This window comes from Tamandua tetradactyla, chromosome 1 (assembly GCF_023851605.1).
Source record: "Tamandua tetradactyla isolate mTamTet1 chromosome 1, mTamTet1.pri, whole genome shotgun sequence".
NCBI lineage: Eukaryota > Metazoa > Chordata > Mammalia > Pilosa > Myrmecophagidae > Tamandua > Tamandua tetradactyla.
In genome coordinates, this window is record NC_135327.1 from 18038956 (window position 1) to 18055802 (window position 16847).

Genomic DNA, 16847 nt, shown 5'->3' on the forward strand with positions numbered 1-16847 from the left:
TCTCTTCAGTACTCTCCATGGACTTCCACACTTTTGCTCAAGCTGTTTTCCTATGCGGAATGCCCTCTTCTAACCTTTCTGAAATCCAAATCTTTCCTGTCTTCAAGGTTCCACTTACTCCTTCCTTCATGTAGCCTTTCTTGTCCCTACGCATTTGTCAAAGGCTACCTTGATGGACAGTCATTTATTTGTTCAATAAACAGCAAGTAAGTAAGGATGACTAATGGTATGTGTATGTATGTGTGTGTATCTTCCTGAGTAGATGGGCAGCGTCCCAGGGCAAAGGTCCATAAAACAACCCACCCCCAGTCTGTGCTAGACCTGGCATGAAGTAGACTATAATCAAAGTTTGCTGAAGAGCTACCTGAGGGGTTGAGGCTCAATTGATAAAAACTGAAGCACAGGAAATGTGGCTGATACAGTTGTCTCCACCTAGACCTTCCACCCTGGTACAGGAGGCATTCTCTTGGTCACAGGGTTCTGGTTTCCCAAACCCAGGGAAGGGAGCAATTGGCATACAATCTAATACTCTATATGACCTGAATTATTTTCCCATTCTTAGCTGAACCCCATGTCCAGACTGCTAGGTCAGATCCCAACTTTCTAATACTCTGCAGAGTCAGAGGTTCCCTTGAAAGTTGGAGGCTGGAGCCCAGAGCAGTCCCTTCCTGATATTCCTGAGACCTGTCCCTCCTTTCCACTGCAGAGACTTATCATCAGGGCTGCAGGAGACTTCAGACTTCAACTCATCCAAACCTCTCATTTTATAGATGGGGAAACTGAGGCATAGAGAGATCAAGATACTTACTTAGGATCATACAGCAGCAGAGCCATCTACCTCTCCTGGGCCCAAGGAGTAGGCTTAATATTCTGGGACCATGGCCTGGGCCTGGGAGGTAAAATGTAGCAGTGGGCACCATGCTGAGTACAATCCTAGAGTCTCATTCCCAAGTAGACATAGGTTCCCACTTCAGTGTACACACATGGACATACTTATGCATCAATGTATAACATACTCACATGCACATGAGCTCATACCCGTGGGGTTAATAGATGCTCATGCCCATCTAACCCCTGCCCAGGTATGAGCATCTGCCCAATTTTATGGGCCCCAGGGCTGGAGGTCAAGAGGTCACCCTTCTATTCCTGTATGGGCCTTGGGTTTGCCCTCACCAACCGCTGGTGGGGGGGGCTACCCACTGGCTTGGGCCTCCACTTCAAAGGGCAGAGATGTGTCAGCCTGGGTGCGTCCCTCATGGGACCTTGCGTGTGCTCATAGGTATGAGCCAGTTAGTGTGCCAGGCCCTCACCCCCTCCCCACCTTAGAAACAGAGGGTGAAGCTGAGATGAAGCCTTGTGGGTGCTTTGGAATTTGAGTCAAAACCAGCCAAGCCCTAATCACTGTAGAAGAAGAGCCAATCCCCCCTGTCCTGACTTGCCCCAGATCCACAAAGTGTTCAACAAATAATAATGATGATATATTGAGATTTCTCAGTGCCAGGCACCAAGTCCTTACCTGTGTTGATAACTCAGGTTATCAACCTGATGTAGATAAATTATTCTCCCTATTTTGCTGATGAAGAAACTGAGACAGAAAATGGAAGATAATTGGTAAAATCTGCTGAGCAGACCTGATCCACAACCTCCACAACCTCCGCCATCAGGCAGGCCTACACCTTAGTAAGGAACCATTGGAAAGCTTTGTTGTTCAGCCCTGAGATGTCTGAATGTGAGGGCGACTGTGTGTGCATTTGTGTGTGTGTGTGTGTGTGTATGTGTGGGGGGGTGTATACCATGAAAAAAGCCATGGCCTGATTGCCAGTAAACCCAGATTTCAATTGAACTTTGTCCTAGAGTTGCTGCCGGCCCTCAGGCAAGTCATTTTCCTTCTCTGAGCTTTAGTTTCCCCATCTACAAAATGGCTGGTTCCATGTTCCCTAAATAGTACCTCCCAGCCCCAGCCTCCAGACATCTGGATTTGTTTGTGTGAACTGTGCTTAATCCCCCTGTCAGTGAGGAGGTTGATGGTCAGGGCAGGATTCACTTCAGGAAGGGAAGGCAGGTGGCAGGAAGCCAAAAGCCCAGCTTATTTTTAGTCTGTCTGCCTGTGGCGTGAGGATGATGCAATGACTTTGGGGTTCCATGGATATGTTTGTGAGTTCCTACTCAGTGAACTGCTCCGGTGTGATGCCCAGCATGAATTCCCATTTTTAGAATTTTTAAAGGGAAATATTTGCATCCCTTGCTGCCTGTGAGTGGTTTGGAGAGAGTTTTGGACCATATGGGAGCATGAGAAAAGGAACTGCAATCTGGGGTTATACCCTGTCTCTTCTTGCCCAGGCAAGGGCAGATGCAGCAATTCCCTCCTGGGACTCTTCTTGGGGACTGGGTTCCCAGCAGGCTTTGAGGCAGGGGAGGGGAGGGGAGACCATGATGTTCCCCCCTGTTAAACTAGCCACTTTTCTAGTAACAAATGGACTCCCTGAAGCTCTAACCACTTCTCTTTCCTGCTCACAGATTTTCCTTGGCTCCCTGCCTCCTCCAGGCTGAAATTCATACTCCTTGGCCTGGTATTCAAGACCCCCCTCTCATGGAGCTTTCAAAGCAGGCATCCAGTAAATACTGACTAGAGGAGTGAATGAAGCTGCCCTAACTCACTCTTTTGGCCTTCTCTGTCAACACACACAAACACACAAACGCACTGTGATAGTTGGGTTCTGTGTCATCTTGGCCAGGTAATGGTGCCCAGTTGTCTGGTCAAGCAGGCATTGGCCTAACCATTACTGCAAGGACATTTCGTGGCTGTTTAATAGAACAGAAACTGATTTATTAAATCATCAGTCAGTTGCTAGCTTCTATGGCTGATTACATCCACGATCAACTAAGGGGAGTGTCTTCTGCAAGGAGAGAATCTAGTTAGCTGGATTTAATCCAATCAGTTGAAGGCTTTTAAGAGAGAGGTGATGATTTCAGCAGTCAGAAGAGAGAACTTTTGTCTCTACTTCAGCCAGCCAACCTCTCCTGCAGAATTCCTTGAACACCTTCATCGTTGTTGCTAGCCCGCAGCCTGCCCTGTGAAATTTTACTCCTGCATCCCCACAGTTGCATGAGACACTTTTATAAAACCTCATATTTACAGCTATCTCCTGTTGGTTCTGTTTCCCTAGAGAACCCTGACTAATAGACACATGTACACACACTCTGTGCAAATGATCACACTCCAAACTGCCAACTGGCAGCTTTCCTGCTGCCCAGAGTTTGCTTATGCAGTTTCCTCCTCCCAGGAAACTCTGCCCCCCACCCACCCAATATTCCTGTGTCTAGACCCTCTCTAGTCTTCAGAACTAATATCATCAGCAGCTTTTATTTATTGAGCATTTACTATGTGCCAGTAACACTCTGAGGAAGGTACTGTTTGTTATCCCCATTTTATAGATGAGGAAATTGAAGCTCAGATTGCCAAGAAACTTGCCCAAGATAACAAAGCTGTCAGAGATATTGTGTATGGAAATGTGCAATAATAAAGAGCATAAAAATTAGAAAACTCACATATACAAAATGAACAGTACATTCATCTAACATGAAATCATGTTCTCAAGCAACAGACACTCCCCTCTTGGCCTTCAAGGAAGAAACGGCCATGTTGTGGAGAGGGCCACGTGACAAAGACCCAAGAATGGCCTCTAGAAGCTGAGAATGATCCCCAGCCAAAAAATAGCAAGAAAAGGGAACCTCAATCATATGGCCCCAAGAACTCTGCCAAAAACCTGAGGGAGCTTCAAAGCTGTTCTTTTCCTAGTTGAGCCTCCAGATGAGCGCACAGCTGGTGGACACCTTGATTTCAGCCTTGTGAGACCCTCAGACCCTGGAGAACCCGGTTGATCGGTTCAGGACTTCTGAGCTGGTAAGTGGGTGTTGGTGGAGGTTTGTTCCACTGCAATAGAAAATGAATACAAACATGTTAAAAAACACTTCTTTCATAACCTTTATATGACAATTAAGAGGTAGCTTGAGAGACTAATCTTACTCCCAACATTTGTTTCAGTGAAAATATTTTTGTGAGACTCATAATAAATATTGTTAAAATTGAAAAAAAAAAAAAACAATTTTCTCTTTTTCTTTCACCAGTCACAGTTGAAATGGAGTAATTTGAATATGTGGAACATAACTCCAGGGTATATATCAGCCAAATGATACTTCCTCCAGGAGGACCTCCCAGATATCTTTAGGAGGCATTAACCTCTTCCTCCCCAGAATCCCCAAAACACATCATCTGCCAGTCTCTTAGAACACTGCACATTTTCAATTCGCCAAACACCTAGAAATCCCTAGTTGCTTTCTGGGGAGGCAAATACTTCTTCTATGTTTGACAATCTCATTCGGTGTAAACGACAGTTTAATCAAAGACTATTCACTGCAGGGAGGTAAGGGCTAAGGCAGGGGGTAGGACTAGGTGCTAAGGGAATCCAAATAAAAAGTTCAGGGACTAGAAGACAGCTGATCTGGGCTTTGAAAGATGAGTAGGTGTTTGTCTTGGGGCAAATGGGCTGAAAAGTCTAGAACAGGATTTCAAGATCCATATCCTGACCCTCATCTTAGCTCTATTGCTGACTTGGCTGTGTGATTTTGGGTGACTCTGACCCTTTAGGCATCTCTGTTTGTCTATATGTACAATGGAGAGGTAATGGGAATCCCTGGACTTGCTCATTTTTTTGTCGGTCCATGGCTTTCTAAGGAGAGTTTTGTCTTGACTGCTTGCTTACTAGGCTTTTGAGATACAGAAGTGGGATAACAGGGTGACAGAGGCAGAAGGGAAAGGTGAAAAGAAAGAGGGAAGGAAAGAAAAAAAAATCAAGACTTTTGTACAAGGGCCTGGGGGACAGTTTTTGATGGAGTGGCAAGTTTGGGGAGTGAAGGACACTGAGAGGCAGCAGTGAGGTAGGAGAAGATTGATGAAAAGAGGGCATTCTAAAGAGTGTTAATGTAAATTAGAGGTTCCTTGATATTTTTCTTGATGCAGCAAATAATGATTAGAGTCATTTAAAAATTATTTTTAGGTGTTTGACTATTGTTCTTAGTTTTACGATGTTTTTACTCATTCTTCTAAATAGGTTAAAATGCACATGATTCAAAATTCCAAAGAACACAGGGTATAGATTTCATTACCATTTCTTCCCCCAGTACCCTTCTCTTTTACTCTCTCAGGGTGGCTGATATTACCAGTTTCTTGTGTGAATTTCCAGGAAAAAAATGTCTGATATACAAGTATGTATATGTATATATAATCCTCTCTTTTTGAACACAAATAACAGCATACTTTTTTATACTGCTCTGAAATTTGCTTTTTTTTTTTAACTTAGTAAAACTTGGAGATCAGTCCCTAGTAGGGGATATAGAGCTTCCTCCTTCTTTAATGGTCACACAGTATTTCATTGTTTCATAATCAGAATGACTTGTATTTATTCAGCCAGTCCGTGGTAGCTGGACATTTAGTTTGTTCTCAACAATTTGCTCTTTATAGTATATGTTTCCTGAATGTGATATGGTCCTGGCCCTGGGATTTATTTGAATTATGGGGGTATCTGATCCATTTTCTGTACCAAGCTCTTCCCCAGTTTTCTTTCACTCACTCCCATGGTTTAACCATCCTCCCCTCTGGGACCCCAAGTAGCAGTCTCAGCCCTTCACTAAAGCCTTCTCCTACTTAGAACCTCCCCTACACCATAAAACCCTCCTGGCCTTACTCCCTTGATCCCAGCCACCAGTTTTGGGGAGAAAAGCCAGAGATAGAGACTCTGAATAGTGTGTAAATGTTTATCAATTCCTGAACCTTCCTGGGGCCTTCCTGCTTACTTCCCACCTACCTGCTTATCTGGTTGCCTGTGGATTTTATCATCTCTTCCTGCCAGAGCATATCATTGGGTTTCCTTTAAGCTCTTGGTGGCAGGGTCTTACCTGCGAGGCTTAACAAATGTATTCTTGGAGGAGAAGAATCCCTTTCACCAGAAATGAAATTGCATGGAAAGGTTACTTAGAGGTCATCTAGTCCAGCCCCCTCAGTTTACAGATGAGAAAACTGAAAGGAGAAGAGGGGAAATAACTTCCTAAGGGTTGCAAAACGAGTGAGTAAAAGAGCCAGGACTGGAACTTGGGGCTTCTATCCCCAATCTTTATCTGTCTACCATCTCCTCCTAGAGTTCAAACTTAGTCAACCTTTATTCTCTCAAAATCTAGTGTATAAAGGAGGGTTGCTGTTTTGCAATCTGCCTGCATCTCCAAAGCTAATCAGAACAAGAGGTGAGTGAACAACAGATGTGAGCATGTGGGCTCTTTGTCTCTACTTTTTGCAGTTTTAAGTGACCTACTTAGAATTTGGTGCCCTCAGAAAGAAAAGTGTGTTGTCTTCATTCTACTTTGTTAAATAGATCTTGGTAATGAATTCCTAATTCATAAACTGAATTTCAAATTCAGTTTGTTAAAACATACAACTTAAGAAACTCCAAAAACCAAATATCCAGGTTTAATTATACTCGTGAGTGTGCATTCAAATATAGTATAGTCGAAAGAACACTGGCTCAGGTATCAGGAGTCCTTGCTTCTCCACTCAGCTCTGTTGCTAAGTACTGTGTAATCGTGGCACATCCCTTAATCTCCCTGAATCTGTCTTCTCACCTTTACATAAAGAAGGGTAGACTTTCAGGTCACTTGGAGCTTAAAGTCTTTATGAATATTTTCTGAGCACCTAAAACATACAAGGCACGATGCCAGTATGGGGAGGAGCAAAGAGGAACAGGTAGAAAGATGGATTGATGTTGTCCTATCATCAAGAAACTTTATATGCTATTAGGAAAGAGAGGATCATACAGTACATGACCAAATGCCATAGTTACCTCATTCATCTTCTTATTCCTAATGATTCAAAGTGTGCCCGGCATATAGTCAATGCTCAAATAAATGGCATAAAAGAGTTATAAAATGCTGAAGACATTTAGAGAAGAGAAACTACATCTGATTGAAGGGCTCAGGAGTGGTTCGTAGGTATCCTATTTGAGCTCTTTTTTAGAAGGCCATTCAGTTTCTAGTGGTTCCTCAATGCTACCCTCTAATTTAATACAAAATCTTAAGCTACCATTCAAGCTTCCCCATGCACAGATCCCAATATGTCTGTCTTTCTTTCTTTTTTTTTTTTTTCCCATGGGCAGGCACTGTAATCAAACCCGGGTCTCCAGCATGGCAGGTCAGAATTCTGCCACTGAGTCACTGTTGCAATGTCCCCAATATGTCTTTCAATCCTTATCTTTCCATTATACAAAACTATTCTATGGCCAACCAATTCCCTGCCTGTACCTTAAATATTACCCATAATTTTTTCCCTCAGTACCCCTATACATGCTGTTCCTCATACCAAAATGTCCTCCAAACCCAATATGGACCAATTCCATTGTCATTCAAGGTCCACTTCAAATTTCTCCTATTTTATGAAGTAAGTTTTATGAAGCCTTTCCCGATCCCTCCAGTTGTATGGTCTCTCTCCCATAAGACTAGTTTACATTTCTCTTATGATATATATGACATTTAGCACTATATTGCAGTTAGATAATATCTTAGTCTCAAGATAATCATCTTTAACATCAGAACATATATTATTCATCCACATTGCCAATAAATGGTTGTTACTCATGGAATATTTTGACAGGACAAGCATAGAAAGGACATTCTATGACATAGAAAATGAAAGAACAATGGTGCTAAGTTAGGAACATTTGTGGCTTATGCCTAAAATGGCAACTCTTCCCATTTGACATTTGAACATAGAATTTAAGTGATAGAGTCACAGATTTTAAGCTTGGAAAGAAGTTGGAGTCAGACCATAGGCAGCCTTGAATGCCAGGCTAATAAAAATAAATGTGTTCAGTTCTCAGTGAGAGTCACTTATGGTTTTAGGAGATGGAGAGTAACAAGATCTGAGTATGATTCATGAAAATCAAACCAGAAGTATTCTGATTGACACATCAGTCTCTTAGGAATTTGGGTGGAAGCAAATATATCCCTGAAAGAATAATATTTTTTCAATGTTCCAACAAAATTAAGTGTCTGATGGAGTTATGCAAATGTTCTAAAAATGATCATGTGATGATATTGTGAACCATTGATTGTATGCTTTGGATGGACTGTATGTGCATCAAGAAATCTCAATAAAAAATATTTTTAAAAAATCTAGTGTATAAAGTTAACAGAATTGCAATATATTCATGCAATAATGGACTACTACTCAGCAATATTACTAATACCTTTAATGATATGGATGAACCTTAAAAACATTATGCCAAGCAAAAGAAGCCAGATGCAAAATATAACATACTGTATGATTGCATTTATATGAAATTCAAGAACATGCAAAACTAATATATAGTAACAAAAAGCCAGTCAGTAGTTGCCTGGGACTGACTGCAAAGGAGTGTGAGGGGACTTTCTGGGGTAATGGAAATGTTCTATATTTTGATTGTAGTATTAGTTACATGGATGTAACTAATATATATTTGTCAAAACTCATTATGCTTCAATAGAGTTAATTTTAAAAATAAAAGGTTAACATTAAAATATACTTATGCAGTTTAGAAATTAGTGAATTAATAAAATGCAATGTGATCACTGACTTACATACAGAAAAGTCAACCACTGACAAACTCATTTGAAAAAGGAAAGTTTGAGCAGCTCAAAACTTCCAGATCAAAGATGTCAGATTTTTACATGAAGTGCTCACAGATTTTGGTCAGAATATCATTTTCGTTAGACTTTTGTTCAAGAGTATCCTCTTTCATGACAACTGTTCCTGTCTTGTGTTGGATTGGAAAGCCAGTGACTAACACCTCTTTGCTCTGGACCCAGGTGATTTATTCACTTTCGTTCTGCAGAAGCCTTCAAAGCTTTTTAGCTCTGCACATAAAAGAAAAAAAGTAATGGTGAGAAAGGGGGAAAATTCAACCTCCCCAAGTGGAGAATTCTTGATATTCTCACAAGCAGTGAGGACAACCAAAGCAATAGGCTGAGCCCCCATTTTTGGGGTTTGTTCACATGAAACTTAACCCCACAAAGGGTAGGTCAAGCCTACTTAAAATTAGGCCTAAGAGTCACCCCCAAGAGAACCTCTTTTGTTGCTCAGATGTGGCCTCTCTCTCTCAGCCAACACAACAAGCAAACTCACTGCCCTCCCCCTCTCTACATGGGACATGACTCCCAGGGGTGTGGACCTTCCTGGCAACATGGGACACAAATCCTAGAATGAGCTGGGACTCAGCATCAAGGGATTGAGAAAACCATCTCAACCAAAAGGGGAAAGAGCAAAATGAGGCAAAATAAAGTGTCAATGGCTGAGAGATTCCAAACACAGTTGAGAGGTTGTCCTGAAGGTTATTCGTAAGCATTAAATAGATACCATCTTTTTAGTTACGGTGTGATGGAGATGCTGGAGGGAACTGCCTGAAAATGTAGAGCTGTGTTCCAGTAGCCATGTTTCTTGAAGATGCTTGTATAATGATACAGCTTTTGCAATGTGACTGTGTGATTGTGAAAACCTTGTGTCTGATACTCCTTTTATCTACCTTTTCAACAGATGAGTAAAACATATGAGTAAAACATATTAAAAATAAATAATAGGGGGAACAAATGTTAAAAGAAATTTAGTAGATTGAAATGCTAGTGATCAGTGAAAGGGAGGGGTGGGGGTATGGTATGTATGAATTTTTTCTGTTTTTATTTCTTTTTCTGAATTGATGCAAATGTTCTAAGAAATGATCATGATGAATATACAGCTATGTGATGATATTGAGAACTATTGATTATATATCAAGAATGAAATGATCATATGGTAAGAATGTTTGTGTTTTTTTGTGGTTATGTTTATAAATAAATAAATAGAAAGGGAAAAAAAGAAAAACGTAATTTCACAAGTAATAATAATCATGGCTAACATTTATTGACTGCTTTCTATGTTCCAGGAGGTGTTCTAATGTAGTATCTCATTATAACTACACAACAATCCTCTGAGGGGGCTTTCATCCTCATCTTACAGAATTTAGAAACTGGGGCACAGAGAGTTTAAATGATCTGTCCAATGTTAGTCAGCTGCTAAGTGGCAGATTGGGGTATGAATCCTGCCAGCCCAGCTCCAGAGACCTTATTCTTAAGCACTATATGGCATTGCCTATCAACATGACTTAAGAGTTATAGCAAAGTTTTTTTTTTTTTTTACTATTATTATTACTTTTATTTTTTTTTGTCTATATTAACATTCTATATCTTTTTCTGTTGTGTTGCTAGTTCTTCTAAACCGATGCAAATGTACTAAGAAACGATGATCATGCATCTATGTGATGATGTTAAGAATTACTGATTGCATATGTAGAATGGTATGATTTCTAAATGTTGGGTTAATTTCTTTTTTTCCGTTAATTAATTTTAAAAAAAAATCCTCTTCCCCAAGAACAAGGGTCAGCACAGCTAATCACTGATCACAGCTTTTGATTAGCGAATTTGGATTGCTGGGTCCTGGCTCCAAGGGCAGCTATTGTTCCAACCAGCCCCGGACAAAGAAGGTGGCAGCCATTACTTCAACCTTCCCCAGACAGAGGTGGAAATGGTGGAAATTTAAAGATGCAGTACTTCCTCAGAGCTACGAGGACAGTTAGCTGACGGGCTGCAAGGAAAGCTGAGCTTTGGGGAGCTGTTGGAGAAGCTTTGGGCTTTGGGCATCCGTCCAGATCCCTTCTATAGGGCACTCTGGAGCTGGTCTGTACCCCCTTCATGGGTCCCTGGCACTGTTTTGTCTGGGAAAGACCAACTTGGGAAAGTCTTCCTGGGATGACCCTCCTTCCAGAATTTGCTCTCCCAGGCAAAAGCAGTGTGAGACAACTAAAGGAGTATAAAAAATTATAGAGGTGGATAGTCTGGGACAAAAGTCAGTGGCTTCAAATACCCAGGAAAGGGAAGTTGAGTCCCATGGGAATTAGAGGGGACAACCAAACTCCTGTGAACAGGGGAACTCCTAAACAACTAACAAGCAAAAGCCCAGGACAAGACAGAGGTTCAGAAAGACAAGGAAAACTATGCACACTGCATTCACCTTTGACAGATCTTCCTGATAGGGAAGCTGAAGCTCAAGAAAATCTCTATCTTATCACCAATGGGTTACAAAACCGAGAAACAGACAATCCATGGAGTAAATCCCAAAGTTAACATTTTAGAATATTCAAATGAGTAAAAGAGAGTACAAAATAAAGAAACAGGAAATGATGGCCCATCCAAAGGAGAAAGATTAAAAATACAGAAAACACCAATGAAGGAGATGATAATGTGGACATACTGAAAAAAGTCTTTAAAAAAATGATCTTAAGAATCCTCAAGAAGATGAAGGAAAGTACAGAAAAAGAACTAAAAGATATCAAGGAAACAATAAACGAACAAAATTGAGAGTCTTAGTAAAGGGAGAAACTTTAAAAAATAACCAAACAAAATTACTTGAGTTGAAAAGACCACAATAACTGAAGTGAAAAATGCCCAGGAGGGTTTCAAGAGCAGATTGGAGCTGGCAGAAGAAAGGATCAGTGAGCTTGAAGATAAGACATTTGAAATGAGTCAGACTGAGGAGCAGAAAGAAAAAAGTAATTGTAAAAGCAAAAATAGCCTAATGTGGCTATTATCAAGCACACACAGTATAACCATTATGGGAGTCCCAGAAAGAAAAGAAAGAAAGTGGAAGAAGGAATAGTCAAAGAAACAATGACAGGGCGGGCCACGGTGGCTCAGCAGGCAAGAATGTTTGCCTGCCATGCCAGAGGACCCGGGTTTGATTCCCGGTGCCTGCCCATGTTAAAAAAAAAAAAAAAAAAAATGAAAAGAAATAATGACAGAGAACTTCCCAAACTTAGCAAAAGGTGTGAATATGCAAATCCAGGAAGCCCAGAGAATATCAAACAGGATAGATACCATTATATATCGATTACATTATTAAATGCAGAGGACAAGGAGAGAGTTCTGAAGCTGCAAAAGAAAAGTAATGTGTTCCATACAAGGAAGTCCTATTAAACTGAGTGCCAATTTCTGATCAGAAACCATTAAGGGAAGAAGGCAGTGAGTTGAAATACTTAAAGTACTGAAAGAAAACAACTTTCAGCCAAGGATTTTATATCCAATGAGAATCTCTTTTAAAAATGAGGGAAAGGGCAGTGCGACGGTGGCTCAGTGGCGGAATTTTCTCCTGCCATGTAAAAGACCTGGATTCGATTTCTGGTGTCTGTCCATGCCCTCCCCCTGCCCCCACGCCCCCCCCTAAAAAGAGGGAGAGATGAAGACATTCTCAAATCAACCAAAGATGAGGGGACTCATCACCACTAGATCTGCCCTACACAATCAGTGCTAAAGGGACTTCTTTAGAATGAAATGAAAGGATACTAGACAGTGTTTTAAAGCAGCATGAAGAAATAAAGACCTGCAGTAAAAGTAACTATGTGGGTAATTATAACTGCCAGTATTATTGTATTGTATTGTTTGGTATGCAACTCCACTTCTTACTTCCTACAGTTGCTAAAATGCAAATGTATAAAAATAATGATAAATCTAAGTTTCTGGATATACAAGGTACAAAAATATAAGTGGTAACAAGTACAAAAAATAGTGGGGGGACAGAGAGGAATAGGAAAAGTTTATGTGCAAGCTATTCAAGTTAAGTTGGTATCAAACCAAATATAATTGTTTGTATTTAGTATGTGAAATTTTAACCATGGTAACCACAAGGAAAACAGATGAAAAATATATCCAGATAGAAATGAGACAGCACTAATTATGGTACAATACAAGAAATCAAATAAATGTAAAATTACATTTTAACAGAAGTGAGTGACAAAAATGTTTAAACCTTACAGACCAAATAGCAAAATGGCAGAAAAAATCCTGTATTACCAATACTGATATTAAATGTAAATGGATTAAGCTCTCCAGGCAAAAGGCAGAAATTGGAAGAATGAATAAAAAGCATGACCCAACTATCTGCTGTCTGCAAGAGACTCTTACCTTAAAGTCAAAGATACAAAGTCAAAGGTTGAGGGTGAAAGGATGGAAAAAAATATACCATGCAAGGAGTAGCTAGCTATACTAATATCAGATAAAATAGACTTGAAGTAAAAACTAGTTACGAGGGAACAAAGATGGTCATTACATACTGATAAAGGAGACAAATCAACAAAAAGATGTAACAATTATAAATATATATGCACCTAACAGCAGAGCACCAAAATATATGAAGCAAATACTGACGGATTTGAAGGGAGAAATTGATGGTTCTACATTAATAGTAGGAGACTTTATGCCATTCTCAATAATGGATGCAACATCTAGTCAGAAGATCAATAAGGAAGTACAGGACTTGAATGAAACACTAAACCAAGTACACCTAACAGACATATAGTACACTGCACTCAATGAAAACACAATACACATTCTTCTAAAGTGCCACATGGGTCATTCTCCAGGATGGACCATATGTTGGGTCACAAAATAAGTCTCAAATTTAAAAATATTTAAATCATATAATGTATGTTCTTTGACCACAATGGAATAAAGCTAGAAGTCAACAATAGAGAGACTGGGAACGTTCATAAATATGCAAATATGTGGAAATTAAACAACATTCTCTTAAACAAATAATGGGTTAAACAGAAAGTCAGAAGTGAAATTAGAAAGTAACTTGAGGTGAATGAAAATGAAAATACAACATGCCAAAACTTATGGGATGCAGCAAAGGCAGTGCTGCAAAGGAATTTTATTGTTCTAAATGCTTACATTAAAAAAACAAGAAAGACTTCAAATCAGAGACCTAACCTCAAAACTGGAAGAACTAGAAAAAGAAGAGCAAACTAAACTCAAAAGTGAACAGAAAAATAAATAACAAAGATTACAACGGAAATAAATGCTATAGGAAAATAAAAAAGACAATATATAGAAGCAACAAAACCAAAAGTTGGTTCTGTGAAAATATTTTTAAAATATTAACAAATCTTTAGCTAGACTGACAAAGAAAAAAAGAGAGAGGATACAAATAATGAAAATCAGAAATGAAAAGGGGATATTACTATGAGCCCTGCTGAAATAAAAAGGACTTTAAGTTAATAATATGAACAACTGAATGCCAGTAAATCAGATTTATTTATTGTTCATAGTTAATTAGATTTAAACTATGTACATTGACTCAAGAAGAAATAGAAGATCTCAAGAAACCAATTATGAGTAAAGTGATTGAATCAGTAATCAAAAACCTCCCAACAAAGAAATGCCCAGGACCAGATGACTTCAAAAGGAAATCCATCCAAACGTTCCAAGAATATTTAACCCAAATTCTGCTCAAACTCTTCCAAAATATTGAAATATAGAGAGAAGGGATCACTCTCTAACTCATTCTACAAAGGCCAACATCACCCTCATTCATACCAAAGCTTAATAAAGACATCACAAGAAAAAAAAAAAAACCTACAGACCAATATTTCTTATAAATATAGAGGCAAAAATTCTCAACAAAATATTAGCAAATAGAATTCAGCAGCACCTTAAAAGAATTATACACCACGATCAAGTGGGATTTAGCCATGGTATGTAACGTTGGCTTAATATAATAAAATCAATTAACGTAAGACACCACATTTACAGAATGAAGGGAAAAAACACATGATCATCTCAATCAATGCCCAAAAGGCTTTTGACAAAATACAGCACCATTTCTTGATAAAAATACTTAGAACACTAGGAATAGAAGAAAAGTTCCTCAACATGATAAAGGGCATATAGGAAGAGCCCACAGCTAACTTCCTACTTAATGGTGAGAGACTGAAAACTTTCTCTCTAAAATCAGGAATAAGACATCGATACTCACTGTTATTCAATATTATACTGGAAGTTCTTGCCAAAGAAATTAAATAAGAAAAAGAAATAAATGGCATCTAAACTCAAAGAAAGAAGTAAAACTTTCCCTATTCATGGATGATGCGATCCAAAACTCCTAGAGCTAATAAATGAATTCAGCAAGGTGGTGGGGTACAATATCAACACTGCAAAATCAATAATATTTCTATACACAAGCAATGAACAATTGAAAGAAGAAATTGAGAGAAAACGTCTATCACAATAGCAACTAAAAGAATCAAATATCAAGGAATAAATCTAACCAAGGAAGTGAAGGACTTGTACACAGAAAACTACAAAACAATGCTAAAAGAAATCAAAGAAGACCTAAATAAATGGAAGTACATTCCATGTCCATGGATTGGAAGACTAAATATTGCTAAGATGTCAATTCTACCCAAATTGATTTATAGATTCAAGGCAAGCCCAATCAAAATTCCAACAACCTTCTTTTCAGAAATGAAAAAGGCAATTATCAATTTTATATACAAGGGTAAGGGGCCCCAAATAGCTAAAGCCATCTTGAAAAAGAAGGATGAAGTTGGAGGACTCACACTTCCCAATCTTAAAACTTATTACAAAGCCATAGTAATCAAAACAGCATGATACAGGCAGAAGGACAAACATATAGACCAATGGGATAGAACTGAGAGCTCATAAATCAACTCTCACATTCAAGAAAACTGATTTAAAAAATTTTTATTGTGAAATATAACTAATATACACAAAGTAAAACATAATTATAAAAAAAGGAAGAATAATCATCACAGTACATTTTTTGTTCAACTACAATTTATGTCCTTTCTTCTACAACCCCCATCCCTAAACCCAGACTAAATAATACTCAGAGTACCTATTAACAAGAAGTTACAGAACAGATTCCAAAGTTTGTCTGAGTTACCATTCCACAACTTCATATTTTACCATCTAACTGCTCCAATACCCTGGAGTACAAAAGAAACATCAATATAGTGATTCAGCAGCCATACTCATATGTTATATCCTATCTTCTCTACTACAACTCCTCCTCCTCCTTTGATCCTATTCCCAATCTATAGGTGTCTTTGGAGTATTCCCATTCTAACGTTTTCACATTGAAAGGGGTATCAACAATAAAGGATTGGGGGATGGAATTAGTTGATATTCTTGAAGAGGCTGGCCCCTCTGGGTTTCAAGACTTATCTGTCCTAAGAACTTTCTGAAGGTTATAAGTTTTAGGGAAGGAAACTTAGTGTATGAAACTTCTGTAGAGTCTCAGAGCCCTAAGTATTTTTTAGGATTAACAGGAATGATGTTGGTTGGAGTTGGCAAACCATGGCAATTAGCAATATCCAGCTGAAGCTTGCTTAAGAGTAGTGCCCAGAATAGCCTCTTGGTTCCATTTGAACTCTCTTAGCCAATGATACCTTATTTCGTTACTTCTCTTTTTCCCCTTTTGATTCAGAAGGCATTGTTGATCCCACAGTGCCAGGGCCAGGCTTATTCCTGGGAATCATGTTCTGTGCTTTCAGGAAGACTTGCATCCCTGGTATCCTTCCTCATGTAGGGGTGAGAAGAATAATCTTCCTTGCAGGGTTGGGCTTAGAAAGAGAGAAAGAGGCCACATCTGAGCATTGAAAGAGGTTTCTGGAAGTAACTCTTAGGCATAATTATAGGTAGTTTTAGCTCCTCCACTACATAAATAAGTTTCATTTGGGCAATCCTCAAAATCAAGGGCTTGGCCCATTTTCTTGGGAGTCTCCAGTGTTTGAGAGAGTATCAGTGGTTTCCCAGATGGGGAAATTTAATAGTACCATATTTTTTCTCCAGTCCCACAAGGGTCTCTACCAATACTATTTAATTATCAGCCCATCATCTCATAGTCTGTGATGTATCTGGTTATTACATTAAGTTATACA

The 16847-nt window shown here is 39.2% G+C and overlaps 1 protein-coding gene across 3 annotated transcripts in view; it reads left to right on the top strand.

The window, feature by feature from the left end:
• The window catches only part of PIGU (phosphatidylinositol glycan anchor biosynthesis class U), a 156409-nt gene that overhangs the window by 1984 nt on the left and 137578 nt on the right, over window positions 1–16847 (top strand). For 2 of the 3 annotated variants that reach the window (XM_077170863.1, XM_077170855.1), the window contains exon 2: window positions 3600–3904. The gene's annotated coding sequence lies outside the window, so the exon portion shown is untranslated. The remainder of the gene's footprint in view (window positions 1–3599; window positions 3905–16847) is intronic. The other variant, XM_077170873.1, reaches the window with a different exon arrangement.